Source organism: Saccopteryx leptura, chromosome 10 (genome assembly GCF_036850995.1).
Source record: "Saccopteryx leptura isolate mSacLep1 chromosome 10, mSacLep1_pri_phased_curated, whole genome shotgun sequence".
Lineage (NCBI taxonomy): Eukaryota > Metazoa > Chordata > Mammalia > Chiroptera > Emballonuridae > Saccopteryx > Saccopteryx leptura.
The window spans coordinates 70,066,960-70,094,407 of NC_089512.1; the positions used below are offsets into that span (position 1 = coordinate 70,066,960).

General features: G+C 38.5%; 1 protein-coding gene and 1 non-coding gene across 3 annotated transcripts in view; both read left to right on the top strand.

Moving 5' to 3' along the window:
- SUCLG2 (succinate-CoA ligase GDP-forming subunit beta) overlaps positions 1–27,448 on the top strand; it is a 331,995-nt gene that overhangs the window by 78,790 nt on the left and 225,757 nt on the right. The gene's annotated exons all lie outside the window — the stretch shown is intronic.
- LOC136382713 (small nucleolar RNA SNORA26) lies at positions 2,176–2,294 on the top strand. Its single transcript, XR_010747331.1, has one exon. It is a non-coding gene; the product is annotated as a small nucleolar RNA SNORA26 (small nucleolar RNA).

Genomic DNA, 27,448 nt, shown 5'->3' on the forward strand with positions numbered 1-27,448 from the left:
TTGATAATTCCCCTGCGTTTTAGTCACCTTTTCCTCCGGTTCTCTTATCTGTGGTGTAGTGGCACAAGGAAATACGGTTGAAGGACATGGAGTGGCAAGATGGGCACACAGCAGGTTAAGTCAGGAAAGGTAGTTGGCACCCTTCATTCAGCCTCTTTGAACATGGGGAAAGCGCCCTCTGAGTGACTGGAGGAGAGAAAGGGGAAGAACATGGATTTCAGAGTCAAGTTGACTTTGGTTCAGTGTTTTGCCCTCCCACCTACCAGCCCTGGCTTGCATCAGTGCCTCAATTTCCTTATCTATAATGCAAGGCTAATGGGTTTATCTCTCAATGCTGTTGTGTTATCTTTAAGTGAGACTGTACATTGATACATGGTGGGAATTAAACCAGTTTCTCTAGTTACCGATTGAGAAATTAGGAATCAGATCATGCTGTTTTTCATGGACTTTTCTTCTGGTGGCTCCCACACTCCTCTTATCACCTGGATTAGAACTATCTAGTCTGGGGATGTGGGGAAGGGCGTGAGGGAAGGGAGTAAAGAGGGACAAATATACGGTGATGGAAAATGATGACTTTGGGTGATGGCACACAACACAATCAACAGTTCACATGCTATAGAAATGTTTACCTGAAACCTATGTACTCTTATTGATCAATGTCACCCCATTAGATTTAATTTTTTTAAATAAAATAAAAAAAAACCTGTCTAGTAAAAATACAATATGAGCCACATAAACATTTTTAAATTTTCTAAGTCACTTTAAGAAAGCTAAAAAGAAATGGATCAAATAAATTTTAATAATATATTTTGTTTATCCCAATATATTCAAAATGTGATTTCAACCTGTAATTAATATAAAGTAATTATCAGTGGGATGTTGTACATTCTTTTCTGGTCCTGCTCTTTGCCGATGCGGTTTGCATCTTACACATCCAGGACATCCTCTCACGCTGGCCACCTGTCCTGGGCTCAGCGGACACGAGGCCGGTGGCCCCCATGATGGACACGAGCAGGGCTTGCGTGTGTGTCCTCTGCCCGCCACCTGGGAGAGCACGTGTTTCTCATGACAAGTGAACACTAGAGCGTTCGCTCGCTGGCCTTGCCCCGGCAGCGCCGCCAAGTTGGAGAACGTAAGGCGGAGGCAGGCTTCCTATTTCAATTGGTCAATTTTCTGTGCTCCTTTAAAAGTAGAGAGTGAGGCACCTCAGCTTGTAGTTGTTCTTTTATTTCTCTTTCCAAATTCCTTCAGATGTTTATACACCAGCCCCTTTCTGTGTTGTGTCAGTTGAAATGTGTATTTCCTCTTTCCTTCAGTAAGTATTTATTGTTGTCATGTATTAGGCACCATGGATACAGCTGTGGAAGGTAAATGAGCCTCTTTCTCCTTAGAATGTACATTCTAGAAAGAAACCAGTTTGTCATTTTCAGATGCTAAATGTAGAAATTGAGAGCAACTGATATATGATTGAAATTTTACTTTTAAGTTTACATTTAATGTTATTTGGTGTTAGTTTCAGGCAGGAGCAACCAATATTTTAAGAAATGAAAATTGGTTTCATTTTCAAAACTATCAAAATTGGTTTCTATACTGAAAAATCACCAGTAAATTTGCCTTAAACCTGGATGAGTACCTCAGTAAACTCTGGTGATAGAATCAGTATAGGTTACAATTTGAGCCTTTTTATGTGAAAGAATCATTTTTGTGTTACACACCTGTGCTTTGAGGCCTGGGTAACGAGAGCAAAGAAATGTCAAGTTCATGTTGGTCTTTGGTCTTCATTTCCTCCACTATTTTTTCAATGTGCTGACATACTAGTATTCATCAGTTTTTCATTGCAACACCTTAGTTGTTCATTGATTGCTTTCCAAGGGTCTTTCTTAGAAGAATTCGGGAAGTCAGCTGATTACCCTCTCAGGCATAGCTGGGAATTTCTCTATCAGATTTTCATGGGTATTTGAGCCTTCTTAGTCATGGATTTATTTTATAAGCATTTATTCACCCACCAGTTTGTTACTGGGGATTGTATACTGTGTTTGTAAGACACAGTTTGCTCTGGAGGCATTAGCAAGGTGGCATTTATATGCTAGGTCAGGGTGCAGGGAGGGGAACAGACAGACAATGAAACAAGTTTAAATAAATGACAATTAAAATAAAAAAATTACGCCCTTTACTGAGCCCTTTTGTTGCCGCAGTGCCTTAGGAAGCTAACACAGAAGGGTCAAGTCAGTCTCCATAGGACCCAAAGAAGACACGGTAAAACTCCTCTTTGCATCCTGTCTGGAGTCACAGATGAAAAAAAAGAATTAAAAAATTAAAATAAACTATTGAAAAAGCCATTTTGGCTTTTGAGGAATGGTTTTTAAGGAAAATCAAACTGGATAAACGGTTTGAGAATGATGTGGCTGTGTGTCACATCCCTGTGACAATCCTTTTCAGTGGCGGTCAACCTGGTCCCTACCACCCACTAGTGGGTGTTCCAGCTTTCATGGTGGGCCGTAGTGAAGCAACCAAAGTTTAAATAAAAAGATAGATTTAACTATAGTAAGTTGTTTTATAAAGATTTATTCTGCCAAACTTAGCGAAAATCCGACATAAAGTACTTGGTAAGTAATTATTATTATATGCTTTAACTTGCTGTAACTCTGCTTTATAAATTTTATAAAGTAAAGTTACTTCCCTACTTTATAAATCACTATTACTGTGAAACTGGTAGGTAGTTGGAAAATTTTACTACTAACAGAGATACAAAAGTGGGCTGTAGATATAAAAAGGTTGACTACCCCTGCTTTAGATGGTGGAGCCATGGGAGGGCTTCCCTGTGGTATGCTGAAAGCTAACAGGGAATTGTGAGAATGAATCCAATCACCCCATTGGTGAATGAGTAAGTAATCCTTCTCTTGCTCAGTAAGCATTTGTTTTCTTTATTTATTTTTTATTTTTTTATTTTTATTTTTTACAGGGACAGAGAGAGAATCAGAGAGAGGGATAGATAGGGACAGACAGACAGGAATAGAGAGAGATGAGAAGCATGAATCATCAGTTTTTCATTGCAACACCTTAGTTGTTCATTGATTGCTTTCTCATATGTGCCTTGACCGCGGGCCTTCACCAGACCTAGTAACCCCTTGCTCAAGCCAGTGACCTTTGGTCCAAGCTGGTCAGCTTTTTGCTCAAGCCAGATGAGCCCACGCTCAAGCTGGCGACCTCGGGGTCTCAAACCTGGGTCCTTTGCATCCCACTCTTGTCGCTCTATCCACTCGCCATCGCCTGGTCAGAGCAGTTGTTTTCAAAGAAAGGTCTCTGGTTTTTGTTGAATAGACAGTTTTGAATTGAGGGGAAATTTATAGTATTGGAAGAGAACATGGTACCAAGTCCATCTGAGTGAAAATGAACTAAGGTACGATAGTAAACATAAAGCATCCATGTCACTGAAGTTACCTGGAAAAAGTAAAATAAGAAGAATCTGGCAGACTCCACATTTTTGTCACTATAAGATTGATAAAATCCATGAGAACAGTTGGAGTTTTATCAAATAGATTTTAGGTTAAGGTTAAAGTGGATCACGTGTATCTTTCTGATGGTCCTGAAAATGGGACCTCCACTTGATAATTATGATATTTTAATGGGAAAAAATTACATTGAAGGATAATATAGTTAACAGATAGTAAATGAGTAAATGTTACATAGGATTTTATTGCTGTCATCATCATCAACAGGAGCAGCAGCATATAATTTCAGGGGGTTTACTGATGTGACAATTCAGATTTATAGACAAATTATTAGTGTAGGTAGATATTAATAAGGGAAGGGAACAAAAAGCCAAGAACAGAGACAAATTTCCCCCAACTTTGAAATACCAGAGACTGCTACACGATCACCAAACCTCTTTCCTCTTCCCAGTGTGCTCTGGGATGATATTCCTCATCTCTCTTGCAATTCCTTATGTTCATCTGATGAATTCTGGCCAGCAGAATGTGAACTGAAGTGTTGTGGTCCTGCAAAATCTCCACATGCAACTGCAAGCTTTTCCCCCCTTTAAATGGCTGAAATGAAGACAATGCCCAGGTCATCTGTGGGGCCACGTGTGTGTTGAAGAGGGCAGAGTGGACTGATAAAAGGAGCTTGGCTTGACCACAAAATTACTCTTTATTGTAGTAAGCTACTGAGAAATGGCAGTTTGTGGGTTACAGAAACTCACATTACCTAACTTACTAAAACAGAAAATAATAACAATCTAATTAAGTCATAATAGAAAATAAAAGCCAATTTATGGATTAAAATACAACCATTAAAACAATATTTTTGAGAAAAAAATAGTATTTGGGCAATGTTCATGTTATAATGTAAAATTTTAAAAGTAAGATACAGAACTGTATAAATAATATTTCCCCAAGTTCAAAAACATTCCCTCTCATTTAGATTTATATAAAATGTACATAAAAATTAATGTTGCTGACTGCAGGAATGAATGCATAAAAATGGAAGAAAATATGTTAATCCTAAATCAGGTTCCCTCTGCCTAAGGGGACAGGAGGAGGTTTTTACTTCTTTGTACTTTTCTGTATCTTTTAAAATCAAAATAGTAAGCATACTCCTTTTATAATCAGAAGAGATTTGTCTATGTTTAAGATTTCTTTTAAAGGCCAGTATATGCAGACAGACAGATAGTATGGAGCTAGTTCTTGTGCCCCCTTCCCCCAGGCAAGGTTTTCTGTATTGATGATCCCGTAAGGCAGCCTCTGCACATTCAGAACTACCAAATGGACCTAGGTGAGTCAAAGGCCCAGGAAAAATAATTCACAGGACAGTCCTGGAAAATGAGACCCATATACAACGTCTTTGTTCATTCACAATGAGGTAGCTTTAAAAGAAACAAGGTAATAAATAACTCCATGAATAATACACTAAAAAGACACAAAGTAAAAATGTCAGTTGCCGTGGATACACAATCACGTGAGGCAGAACCAGTTCCTAAAAGAAAGCCTTCCTTTCAGTTTAAATGAGGACTGCATGAGCTCACACTCACAAAAAGCTCAACACACGTCAGGCACATGGAGAAGGCCAAAGGTTAAATGCCACTATTAGTTTTATTGGTTAAAGTGTGCAAAGATGAATTAATTCTCACTTTCTTAGACTGCCCAAATTCAAGTTGAGGCACTGACTTTCAAAGCACTGTTATTTGTTTCTCAGGAAACTGACAGGAGGCTACATGTGAAGCCTGCCCTGCCCACAACCTGCCTTTACTTTGCCCCTCACTGTATAGATATTCTGCTGCTTCTATTCAATGAACATAAAACAGTTGGGGAAAAGATAATCTAGCACACAAAAATTCTAAGGAGATGACCAGAGAAAGTAATACTTGCAGACTCAGGAAGAAGAGAAAACTAAACTGCATTTTATAAATATGAAATCTCTTTGCAAAAATATGTACAATAGAAAATGGAAAGGGAATGCCTTTAATGTCAATTAAGATGTTCTTTAAGGATTTTTAAGTAAACACTATTACTAAGTCAAAATTTATTGAATAAAGGCCCTGGCCAATTGGCTCAAGGGTACAGCGTTGGCCTGGTGTGTGGATGTCCCTGGTGTGTTGATTCCTGGTCAGGGCACACAGGAGATGTGACCATCTGCTTCTCTACTCCTCCCTCTCTCCCTTCTCTCTCTCTCTCTCTTTCTTTCCTGTAGTCATGGCCCAGCTGGAGCAAATTGGCCCTGGGCACTGAGGATGGCTCCACGGCCTACCTCCAGTGCTAAAATAGCTCGGTTGCTGCGCAACAGAGCAACAGTCCCAGATGGACAGGACATCGCCCCATAGGGGGCTTGCTAGGAGATCCTGGTCGGGGTGCATGCGAGAATCTGTCTCTCTGCCTCCCCACTTCTCACTTAAGAAAAATAAAAAAATTGGCCCTGGCCGGTTGGCTCAGTGGTAGAGTGTCGGCCTGGTGTGTGGAGGTCCCGGGTTCGATTCCCGGCCAGGGCACACAGGAGAGGTGCCCATCTGCTTCTCCACCCCTCCCCCTCTCCTTCCTCTCTGTCTCTCTCTTCCCCTCCCGCAGCCAAGGCTCCATTGGAGCAAAGATGGCCCGGGCGCTGGGCATGGCTCTGTGGCCTCTGCCTCAGGCGCTAGAGTGGCTCTAGTCACAACAGAGCGACGCCCCGGATGGGCAGAACATCGCCCCCTGGTGGGCGTGCTGGGGAATCCTGGTCAGGCGCATGCGTTTCCAGCTTGAGAAAAAAAAAAAAAAAAAAAAAAAAAAAAAAGAAAGAAAAAGAAAAAAATAATTTTCTGAATAACAATAACATTTATTGAGCCCTGGTCAGGTAGCTGCACTGATTAGATTAGAGCATCATCTGGATACACTGAAGTTGCAAGTTCAATCCCCAGTCAGGGCACATATAAAAATCAACCAATGAATGCATAAATAAGTGGAACAACTAACCAATGTTTCTGTCTCTCTCTTTATCTATCTCTCCCTTCCTCTCTTTAAAATCAATAAATAAATTTAAATAATAATATTTATGGAGCACTAACTATGTCTCAGGACCTATGATAAACACTTTCTGTCTGGGTGAGTCAGAGTTCTTAGCAACAAGCAACAGAAATTGACTCTAGGTCAGAGTAATGGCGGAGTAGGAAGCGATACCGATAAATCTCCCCCAAACCTCAACAAGATCTTCAACCAGAAACAGAAAAACCTATCCTTGGAGCCTCCAGATGTTTCGCAATACACCCAAAGGTATGATCGAGCGAAAAATTGGCTAAATATATAACCAAACCCCGAAGGAAATAGGGAGTAAGAAATGCTCCGCCTTCCTCACTAACCTAAACAGGGCGATTTTCACTGGAAACTGAGAATATAGAAACTAAGGCGGGCAAAGGGGGTGAATAGATCCAGGCCGCGGCACAAACGGCCGAACCAGGCTGTGGCACGGAGATCCAAGCCAAGGAAAAACTGTTCCTGTGACAACCTGGGCAATACAGCTAACACTCGCGCCAAACCCAGACAAAGAAAGACAAGCGGGGCAGCCATTTTACCTGATCCCCTGTTAGGCGCATAGTGGGCAAGAGATTCCTTCCAAAGCCCCCGGAGGGTGCGCCCGTGTTACTCCACAGAGAGGCAGAGTCAGAGGCCTTTGTGTGGGCCGAAAGCCTCCGGGCTGCCCCAGCGCCCTGGGAGAGCCGCACACGGGGAGGAAGCAAGAGCTAATTCCAACACTGGAACTTTTCAGTGCGGGCGGGAGCTTTCACTCAGAGGGCGAGACTCCGGCCTCACATCCTGGTCTGCGCACACAAAGAGTGGGAAGGAGACTCCTCCCAGCATCTCCGGAGTGGGAGCCCGTGTTGTCCCACGGAGGGGCAGAGTCGGGGGCCTTTGTGTGGGCCGAGGGTGGAGTCACGGGCTGCCCCAGCGCCTTGAAAGAGTGGCACACGGGGACGAGCGAGAGCCAATTCCAACATTGGAACTTTTCAGTGCGGGCGGGGGGTTTCACTCAGAGGGCGAGACTTCCGGTCTAACATCCTGGTCTGCGCGCGCAGACCCGCCCGTGTTACCGGACAGAGTGACAGAGCCAGAGGTCTTTGAGTAGGCAAAAGCCCCGGCTGATTATGCTAGCAGCTCTGACTGACTGAGCCTTACCCAGAGCCCTGTGCTGAGTGGAAATAGAGTGGGGAGTTGCCCGCTCTTTGAGCCTCTTACTATCCAGGCAGAGGCAGCAGCAACCCCATAGCTGGATTCTCAGGTTGCTGGTTGAGGAAGGAAAGACTAGGAGAGAGGCTCCTGGAACACGGACTCTCTCACTGTCGGAGCCTATAAACGCTAATGAGCCTCGACTGCCAACGAGACTGAAGCACAATACATGACATCGCCATAGAGACTTATCAACTGCAAACCTCTACCTGAGCGTGCCAAAGGGGCAGAACCCGGGGTACAGAGTCGCCGACCAGGAAGAGGGAGAGAAAAGAAAAAGCAAGAAGATAACCTCTCAAAATCAGAATAATCCGCAGACTTTATAACCTATCCCATTTTATTATATTTGTTCGTTTGTTTCTCTTATCTTCATCCTTGATTTTTTTTTTCTTTTTTCTTTTTTTTTTCCTCCTCCAATTTGGTCGTTTAACTCCCTACCGGTCTTACTCTCTCCTCTCCTTGAACTACACTACCCATAAGTGTTACATCTCCCATTATCTTTTCTTTCCTCTTTCTTTCTCTCTATGAGGGTTGCACTCCAAAACCTTTAACTCTCTCTCTCTCTCTCTCTCTCCCCTCTTTTTTCTTTTTTCTTCTTTTAGTGGTTCCCTCTTTTTTTTCTCTCTCTCTCTCTTCTTTTCTCCCTCTATATTAGTTTCTTCCTTTTTCCTTTACATCTCCTCTCATTCAAACCTCAATAACAAACAAATTATTTTATCTGGGACTCAAACTTATGTTTGTGGCATTTTGGGGGGTTTTTACTTCACCTTTTTAACTCACTAGCAGTGCTCCCATCCCTGGCTCTCCATTTTATCAAGCTCTTGTTCCACTAAATACAATAGTAATTTTTTAATTTGTCCCCCCATTTTCCTGTTTCCCTCTTACTCCTCTCATCATAACTCTTAGTCAACCAACACCTAAACGCAAATCATTTTATTCTTGATCCAAATTTTTTCATTATTTGCTTTTTGTGGGTCCATACCCCCACCCCTTTTTTTTTATTTATTTTTATTTTTTTTTCTTGCCCCTTTATTACTTTTCCCCAATTCAGGCCCTCCATTACAGGCATTGTTTGTTCTATTAAATACAATATAATTCACAGTTCACCACAAGATTTTCTCAAGAAAGAGGGGAGAGGAGAGGAGAGAAAAAAAGGAGAGGGGGAATAATTTCCTTTTTTAAAATTTTTATTTTATTTTTCTTCATTTCATTATTAATTTTTTTAAAAAAAAACTTTTTTCAATTTTTTATTTTTTTAACTTTTTATTTTTTATTAAATCTCATTAATACTATCAACAAAACCACCCTCAGATGCCATTAAGGAAGAGAAAATCGAATATCATGGATACAAAAGAAAGAGAGGTAACACAGAAGAGGAAAAATCTATGGAGAAAAAATTTAATATATTGGAAACCTTGGAGTTAAATGACAGAGAATTCAAGATAGAAATCCTAAAAATCCTCCGAGATATACAAGAAAACACAGAAAGGCAATTTAGGGAGCTCAGAAAACAACTCAATGAACACAAAGAATATATGTCCAAGGAAATTGAAACTATAAAAACAAATCAAACAGAGATGAAAAACTCAATTCACGAGCTGAAAAACGAGGTAACAAGCTTGGCTAATAGAACAGGCCAGATAGAAGAGAGGATTAGTGAAATAGAAGACAAGCAACTTGAGGCACAACAGAGAGAGGAAGAAAGAGACTCAAAAATTAAAAAAAATGAGATAGCCCTACAAGAATTATCTGACTCCATCAGAAAGAATAACATAAGAATAATAGGTATATCAGAGGGAGAAGAGAGAGAAAATGGAATGGAGAACATACTCAAACAAATAATAGATGAGAACTTCCCAAGCCTGTGGAAAGAACTAAAGCCTCAAATTCATGAAGCAAACAGAACTCCAAGTTTTCTTAACCCCAACAAACCTACTCCAAGGCACATCATAATGAAATTGGCACAAACCAATGGCAAAGAAAAAATTCTCAAGGCAGCCAGGGAAAAGAAGAATACAACATATAAAGGAAGGCCCATTAGATTATCATCAGATTTCTCAGCAGAAACTCTACAAGCTAGAAGAGAGTGGACCCCAATATTTAAAGTCCTGAAAGAGAGGAACTTTCAGCCACGAATACTATACCCATCAAAGCTATCCTTCAAATATGAAGGAGAAATAAAAACATTCACAGATACAGAAAAGATGAGGGAATTTATCATCAGAAAACCCCCACTCCAGGAATTACTAAAGGGGGTTCTCCAATCAGATACAAAGAACAAAAAAAAAAAATAAAGCCACAAGTAAAAGCTCCAAGAAGAACACAATAAAACCAAATTTAAACTGTGACAACAACAAAAAGAAAGGGGGGAGAGGATGGAGATTAACAGTAGCAAAGGACGATGGAGTGCAAAAGTACTCACAAAATAGTGCGCTACAATGAACAGGGTAGGAACCCTTTTCATTACCTAAAGGTAACCACCATTGAAAAAACCACCACAGAAGCACATGAGATAAAAAAGATAGCAACAGTGGAAAGATGTATGGAATACAACCAAATAAAAACAAAAGATAAAAAAACGAAAGAGAAGGATCAAACAAGACACAAAACTAACAGAAAGCAATCTATAAAATGGCAATAGGGAACTCACAAGTGTCAATAATTACACTAAATGTAAACGGATTAAACTCACCAATAAAAAGACACAGAGTAGCAGAATGGATTAAAAAAGAAAATCCAACTGTATGCTGCCTACAGGAAACTCATCTAAGTAACAAGGATAAAAACAAACTCAAAGTGAAAGGCTGGAAAACAATACTCCAAGCAAATAACATCCAAAAAAAAGCAGGCGTAGCAATACTCATATCTGATAATGCTGACTACAAGACAACAAAAGTACTCAGAGACAAAAATGGCCATTTCATAATGGCTAAGGGGACACTGAATCAAGAAGACATAACAATTCTTAATATATATGCACCAAACCAAGGAGCACCAAAATATATAAGACAGCTACTTATTGACCTTAAAACAAAAACTGACAAAAATACAATCATACTTGGAGACCTCAATACACCGCTGACGGCTCTAGATCGGTCATCCAAACAGAGAATCAACAAAGATATAGTGGCCTTAAACAAAACACTAGAGCACCTGGATATGATAGACATCTACAGGACATTTCATCCCAAAGTGACTGAGTATACATTTTTCTCCAGTGTACATGGATCATTCTCAAGAATTGACCATATGTTGGGCCACAAAAACAACATCAGCAAATTCAGAAAAATCAAAGTTGTACCAAGCATATTTTCTGATCATAAAGCCTTGAAACTAGAATTCAACTGCAAAAAGGAGGAAAAAAATCCCACAAAAATGTGGAAACTAAACAACATACTTTTAAAAAATGGATGGGTCAAAGAAGAAATAAGTGCAGAGATCAAAAGATATATACAGACTAATGAAAATGACAATACGACATATCAGAATCTATGGGATGCAGCAAAAGCAGTGATAAGAGGGAAGTTCATATCACTTCAGGCATATATGAACAAACAAGAGACAGCCCAAGTGAACCACTTAACTTCACACCTTAAGGAACTAGAAAAAGAAGAACAAAAACAACCCAAAACTAGCCAAAGAAAGGAGATAATAAAAATCAGAGCAGAAATAAATGAAATAGAGAACAGTAAAACTATAGAAAAAATTAATAGAACAAAGAGCTGGTTCTTTGAAAAGATCAATAAAATTGACAAACCCTTGGCAAGACTTACCAAGGAAAAAAGAGAAAGAATTCATATAAACAAAATCCAAAATGAAAGAGGAGAAATCACCACGGACACCGTAGATATACAAAGAATTATTGTAGAATACTATGAAAAACTTTATGCCACTAAATTCAACAATCTAGAAGAAATGGATAAATTCCTAGAACAATACAACCTTCCTAGACTGAGTCAAGAAGAAGCACAAAGCCTAAACAGACCTATTAGTAGAGAAAAGATAGAAAAAAACATTAAAAACCTCCCCAAAAATAAAAGTCCAGGACCTGACGGCTACACCAGCGAATTTTATTAAACATTCAAAGAAGACTTGGTTCCTATACTACTGAAAGTCTTCCAAAAAATTGAAGAAGCAGCAATACTTTCAAACACATTTTATGAGGCCAACATAACCCTCATACCAAAACCAGGCAAGGATGGCACAAAAAAAGAAAACTACAGACCAATATCTCTAATGAATACAGATGCTAAAATACTAAACAAAATACTAGCAAATCGAATACAACAACATATTAAAAAAATAATACATCACGATCAAGTGGGATTCATCCCAGAATCTCAAGGATGGTTCAACATATGTAAAACGGTTAACATAATACACCATATCAACAAAACAAAGAACAAAAACCACATGATCTTATCAATAGACGCAGAAAAGGCTTTCGATAAAATACAGCACAATTTTATGTTTAAGACTCTCAAAAAAATGGGTATAGAAGGAAAATATCTCAACATGATAAAGGCCATATATGATAAACCATCAGCTAACATCATATTAAATGGCACAAAACTGAAGGCTTTCCCCCTTAAATCAGGAACAAGACAGGGTTGTCCACTCTCTCCACTCTTATTTAATGTGGTACTAGAGGTTCTAGCCAGAGTAATCAGACAAAACAAAGAAATAAAAGGCATCCATATCGGAAAAGAAGAAGTAAAGGTATCACTTTTTGCAGATGATATGATCCTATACATCGAAAACCCCAAAGAATCCACAAAAAGACTACTAGAAACAATAAGCCAATACAGTAAGGTCGCAGGATACAAAATTAACATACAGAAGTCAATAGCCTTTCTATATGCCAACAATGAAACAATTGAGAATGAACTCAAAAGAATAATCCCCTTCACAATTGCAACAAAAAAAATAAAATACTTAGGAATAAACATAACAAAGAATGTAAAGGACTTATATAATGAAAACTATAAACCATTGTTAAGAGAAATTGAGAAAGATATAATGAGATGGAAGAATATTCCTTGTTCTTGGTTAGGAAGAATAAATATAATCAAGATGGCTATATTACCCAAAGCAATATACAAATTTAATGCAATTCCCATCAAAATTCCAATGACATTTTTTAAAGAAATAGAGCAAAAAATCATCAGATTTATATGGAACTATAAAAAACCCCGAATAGCCAAAGCAATCCTAAAGAAAAAGAATGAAGCTGGGGGCATTACAATACCTGACTTCAAACTCTATTATAGGGCCACGACAATCAAAACAGCATGGTATTGGCAGAAAAATAGACACTCAGACCAATGGAACAGAATAGAAAGTCCAGAAATAAGACCACATATATATAGTCAAATAATTTTTGATAAAGGGGCCAAGAACATACAATGGAGAAAAGAAAACCTCTTCAATAAATGGTGCTGGGAAAACTGGAAAGCCACATGCAAAAGAATGAAACTGGACTACAGTTTGTCCCCCTGTACTAAAATTAACTCAAAATGGATCAAAGATCTAAACTTAAGACCTGAAACAATAAAGTACATAGAAGAAGACATAGGTACTAAACTCATGGACCTGGGTTTTAAAGAGCATTTTATGAATTTGACTCCAATGGCAAGAGAAGTGAAGGCAAAAATTAATGAATGGGACTACATCAGACTAAGAAGTTTTTGCTCAGCAAGAGAAACTGATAACAAAATAAACAGAAAGCCAACTAAATGGGAAATGATATTTTCAAACAACAGCTCAGATAAGGGCCTAATATCCAAAATATACAAAGAACTCATAAAACTCAACAACAAACAAACAAACAATCCAATAAAAAAATGGGAAGAGGACATGAACAGACACTTCTCCCAGGAGGAAGTACAAATGGCCAACAGATATATGAAAAGATGCTCATCTTCTTTAGTTATTAGAGAAATGCAAATCAAAACTGCAATGAGATACACCACCTCACACCTGTTAGATTAGCTATTATTAACAAGACAGGTAATAGCAAATGTTGGAGAGGCTGTGGAGAAAAAGGAACCCTCATACACTGTTGGTGGGAATGTAAAGTAGTACAACCATTATGGAAGAAAGTATGGTGGTTCCTCAAAAAACTGAAAATAGAACTACCTTATGACCCAGCAATCCCTCTACTGGGTATATACCCCAAAAACTCAGAAACATTGGTACGTAAAGACACATGCAGCCCCATGTTCATTGCAGCATTGTTCACAGTGGCCAGGACATGGAAACAACCAAAAAGCCCGTCAATAGATGACTGGATAAAGAAGATGTGGCACATATACACTATGGAATACTACTCAGCCATAAGAAATGATGACATCGGATCATTTACAGCAAAATGGTGGGATCTTGATAACCTGATACGAAGTGAAATAAGTAAATCAGAAAAAACCAGGAACTGCATTATTCCATACGTAGGTGGGACATAAAAGTGAAACTAAGAGACATTGATAAGAGTGTGGTGGTTACGGGGGGAGGGGGGAAAGGGAGAGGGAAAGGGGGAGGGGGAGGGGCACAAAGAAAACTAGATAGAAGGTGACAGAGGACAATCTGACTTTGGGTGATGGGTATGCAACATAATTGAAAGACAAGATAACCTGGCCTTGTTGATCTTTGAATATATGTAACCTGATTTATTGATGTCACCCCATTAAAAAAATAAAATTATAATTTAAAAAAAAAAAAAAAGAAATTGACTCTAGCTGAAATAAATCTGAAGTAAATTATAAAAAAGATGTTAGGAGGCTCATATTATCACCAGAGGTAGGATAATGGGGCTCAAAAACTGGGAAGGAAGAGAGGGGCCAGCAGCAGCCAGAAACAATCGACTCTGGCCACAGAAACTACCCTGAGCACAGCACCACCATCTCTGAAGAGCAGTCAGTGCTACAACCTTGATGAGCCGCGCTTGCCTTCCCTTTGCTTCCTTGCTTTCAGAGTCGGTTCAAAATCATGCACACCTGAGATGGTGGTGAGTCAAGATTTAATACGCAGAAATCAATGTTATCTGCGTCTGTCAGTATATGATAATAATGACTATCATCTCAACACAAAGGTTATAAGATCTTTTGACAAAATCCTAATCACATAATAACATGACAAAGCCAGAACAATCAAGGAGGCTTGCAATTATTAAATTGTTTCAGGATTAATACCACATGTCAATCAGTAGTCAAAAGGCAGTTCCTTATTTTATATAAAATACAATTCCTTAAAGGTGTAAGTAATTCACTGGGCTTTAAGATGTGGTTATATATAAAAGAAGAAGAATAAGTTGTCCTATTAACAAATAAAAACATGTTGTAGCTAGAAGCAATCCAAAGGATGGCAAATTCAATAAAAGTTCCTTATTTCCATTTTAGGATACAAGGCTTTAGCTCAGAGAATATTAATTTCTCCATTCATATTTCAATTTCTTTCCTAACAAAAAAATAAAACTGTGAATTTTTGAAATATAATCTTCTTGCTTAATCAAATGTTGAGTCTCATATCAACATGAATGGAATAATTAAAAAATGGTGGAGGTTCCAAAAATTAAGAAGTGAAGTCCTAATTAAGTTTCATCTATGCTTAATGCAAACACTCTTTCAAGGTAGGCCTTTTGAATTATGTGAGAGATATCCCTTCATTCATCTTTAAAGAAAATTAAAAGGCAACATCCAGATTAATTATGTACACATGCACACAGTGGGTATTCTGCAATTATCTATTGATTTTATACATTAAATTTAACCCATAGAAGAGAATATATGTAATTGGTAAAGCTCCTGAGAAAACTGGAAGTCAAGAAAAAACAATTCCTTCTTTAAAGCGTGATTACAAAAGGTAGCTCATACGAACTGCTACAGAAATGTTACCCACAGATTAAAAACCTAATTCACCAAACAAAATTGAATCTCTCAATCAGACATAAGTCCATTTTCTGTGCAAGAAAATGAGGCTCTCTTACTCAATATCTTATTATGAATTGTTTGAGAAATGAAAGGTTTGCATTACCCGTTATACACAAATGTTCAAACTAACAAGTTTTCCATAATTATATGGCAAAATGTTCTACTGCCCAAAGAGATACAATAAAATGAATCATTAAAAAAATTATGCATATTTCAGTTTCTATAAATTGCTCTTTAGAACCTGCTGTTTCTAGTTTTAATTCAATCTTCTAATTTTATTAATATGTTTTTCATTTTTAAAGTGCTGACTAATATAAAAATCTCCTAATAACATCATGATCGAGTTAACAAAAAGGAAAAATGCTTGGAGAGGAGATTAAATCTAATCTGGTTGGGTAAAATCCTATCCTTGTCAATTATTAGCTGTAGAAACTTGGCAAGTTTTTAACCTTATGTTGCCTGTTACCTTGCTTTGCAAAATAACTCTCCTGCAAGAAGTTTTTGGGGTATATACCCAGTAGAGGGATTGCTGGGTCATAAGGTAGTTCTATTTTCAGTTTTTTGAGGAACCACCATACTTTCTTCCATAATGGTTGTACTACTTTACATTCCCACCAACAGTGTATGAGGGTTCCTTTTTCTCCACAGCCTCTCCAACATTTGCTATTACCTGTCTTGTTAATAATAGCTAATCTAACAGGTGTGAGGTGGTGTATCTCATTGCAGTTTTGATTTGCATTTCTCTAATAACTAAAGAAGATGAGCATCTTTTCATATATCTGTTGGCCATTTGTACTTCCTCCTGGGAGAAGTGTCTGTTCATGTCCTCTTCCCATTTTTTTTATTGGATTGTTTGTTTGTTTGTTGTTGAGTTTTATGAGTTCTTTGTATATTTTGGATATTAGGCCCTTATCTGAGCTGTTGTTTGAAAATATCATTTCCCATTTAGTTGGCTTTCTGTTTATTTTGTTATCAGTTTCTCTTGCTGAGCAAAAACTTCTTAGTCTGATGTAGTCCCATTCATTAATTTTTGCCTTCACTTCTCTTGCCATTGGAGTCAAATTCATAAAATGCTCTTTAAAACCCAGGTCCATGAGTTTAGTACCTATGTCTTCTTCTATGTACTTTATTGTTTCAGGTCTTAAGTTTAGATCTTTGATCCATTTTGAGTTAATTTTAGTACAGGGGGACAAACTGTAGTCCAGTTTCATTCTTTTGCATGTGGCTTTCCAGTTTTCCCAGCACCATTTATTGAAGAGGTTTTCTTTTCTCCATTGTATGTTCTTGGCCCCTTTATCAAAAATTATTTGACTATATATATGTGGTCTTATTTCTGGACTTTCTATTCTGTTCCATTGGTCTGAGTGTCTATTTTTCTGCCAATACCATGCTGTTTTGATTGTCGTGGCCCTATAATAGAGTTTGAAGTCAGGTATTGTAATGCCCCCAGCTTCATTCTTTTTCTTTAGGATTGCTTTGGCTATTCGGGGTTTTTTATAGTTCCATATAAATCTGATGGTTTTTTGCTCTATTTCTTTAAAAAATGTCATTGGAATTTTGATGGGAATTGCATTAAATTTGTATATTGCTTTGGGTAATATAGCCATCTTGATTATATTTATTCTTCCTAACCAAGAACAAGGAATATTCTTCCATCTCATTATATCTTTCTCAATTTCTCTTAACAATGGTTTATAGTTTTCATTATATAAGTCCTTTACATTCTTTGTTATGTTTATTCCTAAGTATTTTATTTTTTTTGTTGCAATTGTGAAGGGGATTATTCTTTTGAGTTCATTCTCAATTGTTTCATTGTTGGCATATAGAAAGGCTATTGACTTCTGTATGTTAATTTTGTATCCTGCGACCTTACTGTATTGGCTTATTGTTTCTAGTAGTCTTTTTGTGGATTCTTTGGGGTTTTCGATGTATAGGATCATATCATCTGCAAAAAGTGATACCTTTACTTCTTCTTTTCCGATATGGATGCCTTTTATTTCTTCGTTTTGTCTGATTACTCTGGCTAGAACCTCAAGTACCACATTAAATAAGAGTGGAGAGAGTGGACAACCCTGTCTTGTTCCTGATTTAAGGGGAAAAGCCTTCAGTTTTGTGCCATTTAATATGATGTTAGCTGATGGTTTATCATATATGGCCTTTATCATGTTGAGATATTTTCCTTCTATACCCATTTTTTTGAGAGTCTTAAACATAAAATTGTGCTGTATTTTATCGAAAGCCTTTTCTGCGTCTATTGATAAGATCATGTGGTTTTTGTTCTTTGTTTTGTTGATATGGTGTATTATGTTAACCGTTTTACATATGTTGAACCATCCTTGAGATTCTGGGATGAATCCCACTTGATCGTGATGTATTATTTTTTTAATATGTTGTTGTATTCGATTTGCTAGTATTTTGTTTAGTATTTTAGCATCTGTATTCATTAGAGATAATGGTCTGTAGTTTTCTTTTTTTGTGCCATCCTTGCCTGGTTTTGGTATGAGGGTTATGTTGGCCTCATAAAATGTGTTTGGAAGTATTGCTGCTTCTTCAATTTTTTGGAAGACTTTCAGTAGAATAGGAACCAAGTCTTCTTTGAATGTTTGATAAAATTCGCTGGTATAGCCGTCAGGTCCTGGACTTTTATTTTTGGGGAGGTTTTTAATGGTTTTTTCTATTTCTTCTCTACTAATAGGTCTGTTTAGGCTTTCTGCTTCTTCTTGACTCAGTCTAGGAAGGTTGTATTGTTCTAGGAATTTATCCATTTCTTCTAGATTGTTGAATTTAGTGGCATAAAGTTTTTCATAGTATTCTACAATAATTCTTTGTATATCTACGGTGTCCGTGGTGATTTCTCCTCTTTCATTTTGGATTTTGTTTATATGAATTCTTTCTCTTTTTTCCTTGGTAAGTCTTGCCAAGGGTTTGTCAATTTTATTGATCTTTTCAAAGAACCAGCTCTTTGTTCTATTAATTTTTTCTATAGTTTTACTGTTCTCTATTTCATTTATTTCTGCTCTGATTTTTATTATCTCCTTTCTTTGGCTAGTTTTGGGTTGTTTTTGTTCTTCTTTTTCTAGTTCCTTAAGGTGTGAAGTTAAGTGGTTCACTTGGGCTGTCTCTTGTTTGTTCATATATGCCTGAAGTGATATGAACTTCCCTCTTATCACTGCTTTTGCTGCATCCCATAGATTCTGATATGTCGTATTGACATTTTCATTAGTCTGTATATATCTTTTGATCTCTGCACTTATTTCTTCTTTGACCCATCCATTTTTTAAAAGTATGTTGTTTAGTTTCCACATTTTTGTGGGATTTTTTTCCTCCTTTTTGCAGTTGAATTCTAGTTTCAAGGCTTTATGATCAGAAAATATGCTTGGTACAACTTTGATTTTTCTGAATTTGCTGATGTTGTTTTTGTGGCCCAACATATGGTCAATTCTTGAGAATGATCCATGTACACTGGAGAAAAATGTATACTCAGTCACTTTGGGATGAAATGTCCTGTAGATGTCTATCATATCCAGGTGCTCTAGTGTTTTGTTTAAGGCCACTATATCTTTGTTGATTCTCTGTTTGGATGACCGATCTAGAGCCGTCAGCGGTGTATTGAGGTCTCCAAGTATGATTGTATTTTTGTCAGTTTTTGTTTTAAGGTCAATAAGTAGCTGTCTTATATATTTTGGTGCTCCTTGGTTTGGTGCATATATATTAAGAATTGTTATGTCTTCTTGATTCAGTGTCCCCTTAGCCATTATGAAATGGCCATTTTTGTCTCTGAGTACTTTTGTTGTCTTGTAGTCAGCATTATCAGATATGAGTATTGCTACGCCTGCTTTTTTGTGGATGTTATTTGCTTGGAGTATTGTTTTCCAGCCTTTCACTTTGAGTTTGTTTTTATCCTTGTTACTTAGATGAGTTTCCTGTAGGCAGCATACAGTTGGATTTTCTTTTTTAATCCATTCTGCTACTCTGTGTCTTTTTATTGGTGAGTTTAATCCGTTTACATTTAGTGTAATTATTGACACTTGTGAGTTCCCTATTGCCATTTTATAGATTGCTTTCTGTTAGTTTTGTGTCTTGTTTGATCCTTCTCTTTCGTTTTTTTATCTTTTGTTTTTATTTGGTTGTATTCCATACATCTTTCCACTGTTGCTATCTTTTTTATCTCATGTGCTTCTGTGGTGGTTTTTTCAATGGTGGTTACCTTTAGGTAATGAAAAGGGTTCCTACCCTGTTCATTGTAGCGCACTATTTTGTGAGTACTTTTGCACTCCATCGTCCTTTGCTACTGTTAATCTCCATCCTCTCCCCCCTTTCTTTTTGTTGTTGTCACAGTTTAAATTTGGTTTTATTGTGTTCTTCTTGGAGCTTTTACTTCTGGCTTTATTTTTTTTTTTTGTTCTTTGTATCTGATTGGAGAACCCCCTTTAGTAATTCCTGGAGTGGGGGTTTTCTGATGATAAATTCCCTCATCTTTTCTGTATCTGTGAATGTTTTTATTTCTCCTTCATATTTGAAGGATAGCTTTGATGGGTATAGTATTCGTGGCTGAAAGTTCCTCTCTTTCAGGACTTTAAATATTGGGGTCCACTCTCTTCTAGCTTGTAGAGTTTCTGCTGAGAAATCTGATGATAATCTAATGGGCCTTCCTTTATATGTTGTATTCTTCTTTTCCCTGGCTGCCTTGAGAATTTTTTCTTTGCCATTGGTTTGTGCCAATTTCATTATGATGTGCCTTGGAGTAGGTTTGTTGGGGTTAAGAAAATTCGGAGTTCTGTTTGCTTCATGAATTTGAGGCTTTAGTTCTTTCCACAGGCTTGGGAAGTTCTCATCTATTATTTGTTTGAGTATGTTCTCCATTCCATTTTCTCTCTCTTCTCCCTCTGATATACCTATTATTCTTATGTTATTCTTTCTGATGGAGTCAGATAATTCTTGTAGGGCTATCTCATTTTTTTTAATTTTTGAGTCTCTTTCTTCCTCTCTCTGTTGTGCCTCAAGTTGCTTGTCTTCTATTTCACTAATCCTCTCTTCTATCTGGCCTGTTCTATTAGCCAAGCTTGTTACCTCGTTTTTCAGCTCGTGAATTGAGTTTTTCATCTCTGTTTGATTTGTTTTTATAGTTTCAATTTCCTTGGACATATATTCTTTGTGTTCATTGAGTTGTTTTCTGAGCTCCCTAAATTGCCTTTCTGTGTTTTCTTGTATATCTCGGAGGATTTTTAGGATTTCTATCTTGAATTCTCTGTCATTTAACTCCAAGGTTTCCAATATATTAAATTTTTTCTCCATAGATTTTTCCTCTTCTGTGTTACCTCTCTTTCTTTTGTATCCATGATATTCGATTTTCTCTTCCTTAATGGCATCTGAGGGTGGTTTTGTTGATAGTATTAATGAGATTTAATAAAAAATAAAAAGTTAAAAAAATAAAAAATTGAAAAAAGTTTTTTTTTAAAAAAATTAATAATGAAATGAAGAAAAATAAAATAAAAATTTTAAAAAAGGAAATTATTCCCCCTCTCCTTTTTTTCTCTCCTCTCCTCTCCCCTCTTTCTTGAGAAAATCTTGTGGTGAACTGTGAATTATATTGTATTTAATAGAACAAACAATGCCTGTAATGGAGGGCCTGAATTGGGGAAAAGTAATAAAGGGGCAAGAAAAAAAAATAAAAATAAATAAAAAAAAAGGGGTGGGGGTATGGACCCACAAAAAGCAAATAATGAAAAAATTTGGATCAAGAATAAAATGATTTGCGTTTAGGTGTTGGTTGACTAAGAGTTATGATGAGAGGAGTAAGAGGGAAACAGGAAAATGGGGGGACAAATTAAAAAATTACTATTGTATTTAGTGGAACAAGAGCTTGATAAAATGGAGAGCCAGGGATGGGAGCACTGCTAGTGAGTTAAAAAGGTGAAGTAAAAACCCCCCAAAATGCCACAAACATAAGTTTGAGTCCCAGATAAAATAATTTGTTTGTTATTGCGGTTTGAATGAGAGGAGATGTAAAGGAGAAAGGAAGAAACTAATATAGAGGGAGAAAAGAAGAGAGAGAGAGAGAAAAAAAAGAGGGAACCACTAAAAGAAGAAAAAAGATAAAAGAGGAGAGAGAGAGAGAGAGTGTTAAGGGTTTTGGAGTGCAACCCTCATAGAGAGAAAGAAAGAGGAAAGAAAAGATAATGGGAGATGTAACACTTATGGGTAGTGTAGTTCAAGGAGAGGAGAGAGTAAGACCGGTAGGGAGTTAAACGACCAAATTGGAGGAGGAAAAAAAAAAGAAAAAAGAAAAAAAAAATCAAGGATGAAGATAAGAGAAACAAACGAACAAATATAATAAAATGGGATAGGTTATAAAGTCTGCGGATTATTCTGATTTTGAGAGGTTATCTTCTTGCTTTTTTTTTTCTCTCCCTCTTCCTGGTCGGCGACTCTGTACCCCGGGTTCTGCCCCTTTGGCACGCTCAGGTAGAGGTTTGCAGTTGATAAGTCTCTATGGCGATGTCATGTATTGTGCTTCAGTCTCGTTGGCAGTCGAGGCTCATTAGCGTTTATAGGCTCCGACAGTGAGAGAGTCCGTGTTCCAGGAGCCTCTCTCCTAGTCTTTCCTTCCTCAACCAGCAACCTGAGAATCCAGCTATGGGGTTGCTGCTGCCTCTGCCTGGATAGTAAGAGGCTCAAAGAGCGGGCAACTCCCCACTCTATTTCCACTCAGCACAGGGCTCTGGGTAAGGCTCAGTCAGTCAGAGCTGCTAGCATAATCAGCCGGGGCTTTTTCCTACTCAAAGACCTCTGGCTCTGTCACTCTGTCCGGTAACACGGGCGGGTCTGCGCGCGCAGACCAGGATGTTAGACCGGAAGTCTCGCCCTCTGAGTGAAACCCCCCGCCCGCACTGAAAAGTTCCAATGTTGGAATTGGCTCTCGCTCGTCCCCGTGTGCCACTCTTTCAAGGCACTGGGGCAGCCCGTGACTCCACCCTCGGCCCACACAAAGGCCCCCGACTCTGCCCCTCCGTGGGACAACACGGGCTCCCACTCCGGAGATGCTGGGAGGAGTCTCCTTCCCACTCTTTGTGTGCGCAGACCAGGATGTGAGGCCGGAGTCTCGCCCTCTGAGTGAAAGCTCCCGCCCGCACTGAAAAGTTCCAGTGTTGGAATTAGCTCTTGCTTCCTCCCCGTGTGCGGCTCTCCCAGGGCGCTGGGGCAGCCCGGAGGCTTTCGGCCCACACAAAGGCCTCTGACTCTGCCTCTCTGTGGAGTAACACGGGCGCACCCTCCGGGGGCTTTGGAAGGAATCTCTTGCCCACTATGCGCCTACCAGGGGATCAGGTAAAATGGCTGTGCCACTTGTCTTTCTTTGTCTGGGTTTGGCGTGAGTGTTAGCTGTATTGCCCAGGTTGTCACAGGAAGAGTTTTTCCTTTGCTTGGATCTCCGTGCCACAGCCTGGTTCGGCCGTTTGTGCTGAGGCCTGGATCTATTCACCCTTTTTGCCCGCCTTAGTTTCTATATTCTCAGTTTCCAGTGAAAATCGCCCTGTTTAGGTTAGTGAGGAAGGCGGAGCATTTCTTATGCCCTATTTCCTTCGGGGTTTGGTTATATATTTAGCCAATTTTTCGCTCGATCATACCTTTGGGTGTATTGCGAAACATCTGGAGGCTCCAAGGATAGGTTTTTCTGTTTCTGGTTGAAGATCTTGTTGAGGTTTGGGGGAGATTTATCAGTATCGCTTCCTACTCCGCCATTACTCTGACCTAGAGTCAATTTCTGTTGCTTGTTGCTAAGAACTCTGACTCACCCAGACAGAAAGTGTTTATCATAGGTCCTGAGACATAGTTAGTGCTCCATAAATATTATTATTTAAATTTATTTATTGATTTTAAAGAGAGGAAGGGAGAGATAGATAAAGAGAGAGACAGAAACATTGGTTAGTTGTTCCACTTATTTATGCATTCATTGGTTGATTTTTATATGTGCCCTGACTGGGGATTGAACTTGCAACTTCAGTGTATCCAGATGATGCTCTAATCTAATCAGTGCAGCTACCTGACCAGGGCTCAATAAATGTTATTGTTATTCAGAAAATTATTTTTTTCTTTTTCTTTCTTTTTTTTTTTTTTTTTTTTTTTTTTCTATTTTTCTCAAGCTGGAAACGCATGCGCCTGACCAGGATTCCCCAGCACGCCCACCAGGGGGCGATGCTCTGCCCATCCGGGGCGTCGCTCTGTTGTGACCAGAGCCACTCTAGCGCCTGAGGCAGAGGCCACAGAGCCATCCCCAGCACCCGGGCCATCTTTGCTCCAATGGAGCCTTGGCTGCGGGAGGGGAAGAGAGAGACAGAGAGGAAGGAGAGGGGGAGGGGTGGAGAAGCAGATGGGCACCTCTCCTGTGTGCCCTGGCCGGGAATCGAACCCGGGACCTCCACACACCAGGCCGACACTCTACCACTGAGCCAACCGGCCAGGGCCAATTTTTTTATTTTTCTTAAGTGAGAAGTGGGGAGGCAGAGAGACAGATTCTCGCATGCACCCCGACCAGGATCTCCTAGCAAGCCCCCTATGGGGCGATGTCCTGTCCATCTGGGACTGTTGCTCTGTTGCGCAGCAACCGAGCTATTTTAGCACTGGAGGTAGGCCGTGGAGCCATCCTCAGTGCCCAGGGCCAATTTGCTCCAGCTGGGCCATGACTACAGGAAAGAAAGAGAGAGAGAGAGAGAAGGGAGAGAGGGAGGAGTAGAGAAGCAGATGGTCACATCTCCTGTGTGCCCTGACCAGGAATCAACACACCAGGGACATCCACACACCAGGCCAACGCTGTACCCTTGAGCCAATTGGCCAGGGCCTTTATTCAATAAATTTTGACTTAGTAATAGTGTTTACTTAAAAATCCTTAAAGAACATCTTAATTGACATTAAAGGCATTCCCTTTCCATTTTCTATTGTACATATTTTTGCAAAGAGATTTCATATTTATAAAATGCAGTTTAGTTTTCTCTTCTTCCTGAGTCTGCAAGTATTACTTTCTCTGGTCATCTCCTTAGAATTTTTGTGTGCTAGATTATCTTTTCCCCAACTGTTTTATGTTCATTGAATAGAAGCAGCAGAATATCTATACAGTGAGGGGCAAAGTAAAGGCAGGTTGTGGGCAGGGCAGGCTTCACATGTAGCCTCCTGTCAGTTTCCTGAGAAACAAATAACAGTGCTTTGAAAGTCAGTGCCTCAACTTGAATTTGGGCAGTCTAAGAAAGTGAGAATTAATTCATCTTTGCACACTTTAACCAATAAAACTAATAGTGGCATTTAACCTTTGGCCTTCTCCATGTGCCTGACGTGTGTTGAGCTTTTTGTGAGTGTGAGCTCATGCAGTCCTCATTTAAACTGAAAGGAAGGCTTTCTTTTAGGAACTGGTTCTGCCTCACGTGATTGTGTATCCACGGCAACTGACATTTTTACTTTGTGTCTTTTTAGTGTATTATTCATGGAGTTATTTATTACCTTGTTTCTTTTAAAGCTACCTCATTGTGAATGAACAAAGACGTTGTATATGGGTCTCATTTTCCAGGACTGTCCTGTGAATTATTTTTCCTGGGCCTTTGACTCACCTAGGTCCATTTGGTAGTTCTGAATGTGCAGAGGCTGCCTTACGGGATCATCAATACAGAAAACCTTGCCTGGGGGAAGGGGGCACAAGAACTAGCTCCATACTATCTGTCTGTCTGCATATACTGGCCTTTAAAAGAAATCTTAAACATAGACAAATCTCTTCTGATTATAAAAGGAGTATGCTTATTATTTTGATTTTAAAAGATACAGAAAAGTACAAAGAAGTAAAAACCTCCTCCTGTCCCCTTAGGCAGAGGGAACCTGATTTAGGATTAACATATTTTCTTCCATTTTTATGCATTCATTCCTGCAGTCAGCAACATTAATTTTTATGTACATTTTATATAAATCTAAATGAGAGGGAATGTTTTTGAACTTGGGGAAATATTATTTATACAGTTCTGTATCTTACTTTTAGAATTTTACATTATAACATGAACATTTCCCAAATACTATTTTTTTCTCAAAAATATTGTTTTAATGGTTGTATTTTAATCCATAAATTGGCTTTTATTTTCTATTATGACTTAATTAGATTGTTATTATTTTCTGTTTTAGTAAGTTAGGTAATGTGAGTTTCTGTAACCCACAAACTGCCATTTCTCAGTAGCTTACTACAATAAAGAGTAATTTTGTGGTCAAGCCAAGCTCCTTTTATCAGTCCACTCTGCCCTCTTCAACACACACGTGGCCCCACAGATGACCTGGGCATTGTCTTCATTTCAGCCATTTAAAGGGGGGAAAAGCTTGCAGTTGCATGTGGAGATTTTGCAGGACCACAACACTTCAGTTCACATTCTGCTGGCCAGAATTCATCAGATGAACATAAGGAATTGCAAGAGAGATGAGGAATATCATCCCAGAGCACACTGGGAAGAGGAAAGAGGTTTGGTGATCGTGTAGCAGTCTCTGGTATTTCAAAGTTGGGGGAAATTTGTCTCTGTTCTTGGCTTAGAATGAGCGTGGACTGTATATACAATCAGAAAATAGCTCTCATCCCAGCTCTACTATAATTACTTAAGCTACAATTGACCTGACTATAAAATCTAGGATAATAATACATGCTTCAAGGAATGATTCAGATAAAAAATACAAACATAACACATGACTCATACAAACAAGGCAGTCAGTCAATTTACCTTTTCTTTTGGTCTGAACTGAGCAAATTTTTTCAAGCCGTCATAAAAGGAATGTATTAACAACAGCTGTTAGAAACATGAACAGAGATAAAAACTAAAAATGTTCAATGCTTTTGCAATAACACCTGTTAAACTATATTTAGTGTACAACTCATCAGATGATTTGATAATTAATATATTACTCATATATTGTTGGTTGATATTTTCTAGGGACACAGCTGTGTATGATATCAAAGTTGCATAATTTTGAAAGAAAATGAAAATTGTGCTTTCTTTACATTGCAACATAATAAATATCACCTAAGGAATTTTGCTTTTAAAATGCTACGCTCTTCCCCAAGGTGGTTGTTGCAGGAGTTGGCAATTCTTAACAGATGTGCATAAATAACTAAGGCTCCACTTGAATCTACTAGGTTACCTACAAAAAAGTCTGGAAATAAATTGAGAAAGTTTAAAATACATATTTATTGCTTGATCTACCTTAGGATGAGAACTAGATGAATAAACCAACAACCTCAATTATGTTTTTTTTTTCTTTTATTCAACATGGAACAAACTAAGGGATTTGTGAGTCTGTTATTTTCCTCAAATTAAATGTGGGCCAAGTATTAGGTTTTTTTTCTTTTTTTGGAAGCAGATGGGCTGTGGTTGACAGTGGGGAAATAGCTGTGCTAAAAGTGTTTGATATGCAAAAGTCAGACTGTTCCCAGTCTTCAGGTGGGAGATGTATCCCTGAAAAACAGCTTCACAAAAGCCTGTATTTCCTTTTTAAATAACCTACGCAGGAGTATCATAAACATGAAAAATCTAGATCCTTTTATGACTTTACTGTTTCTCTGAATCCCTCACTACGGTTTTCTTTTTAGCAGATTCAGGATAAATGCACATGGCCCGTCATGCATGACATAATCATGTTATGTCTCTGACACACTGCCCCTTTGTGCTGTTTACTAGTGTGTGCCCACATTGGCTTCTTCCTGCCTCTGTCCATGTGCTTTTTTCCATAGAGTGCCTTCTCACCCAGTGGAGATCACTCTGTGGAGTTGGTCTTAAATTGAGGTCCCAAATTCAATGTCTTCTATATGCTGGCTGTGTA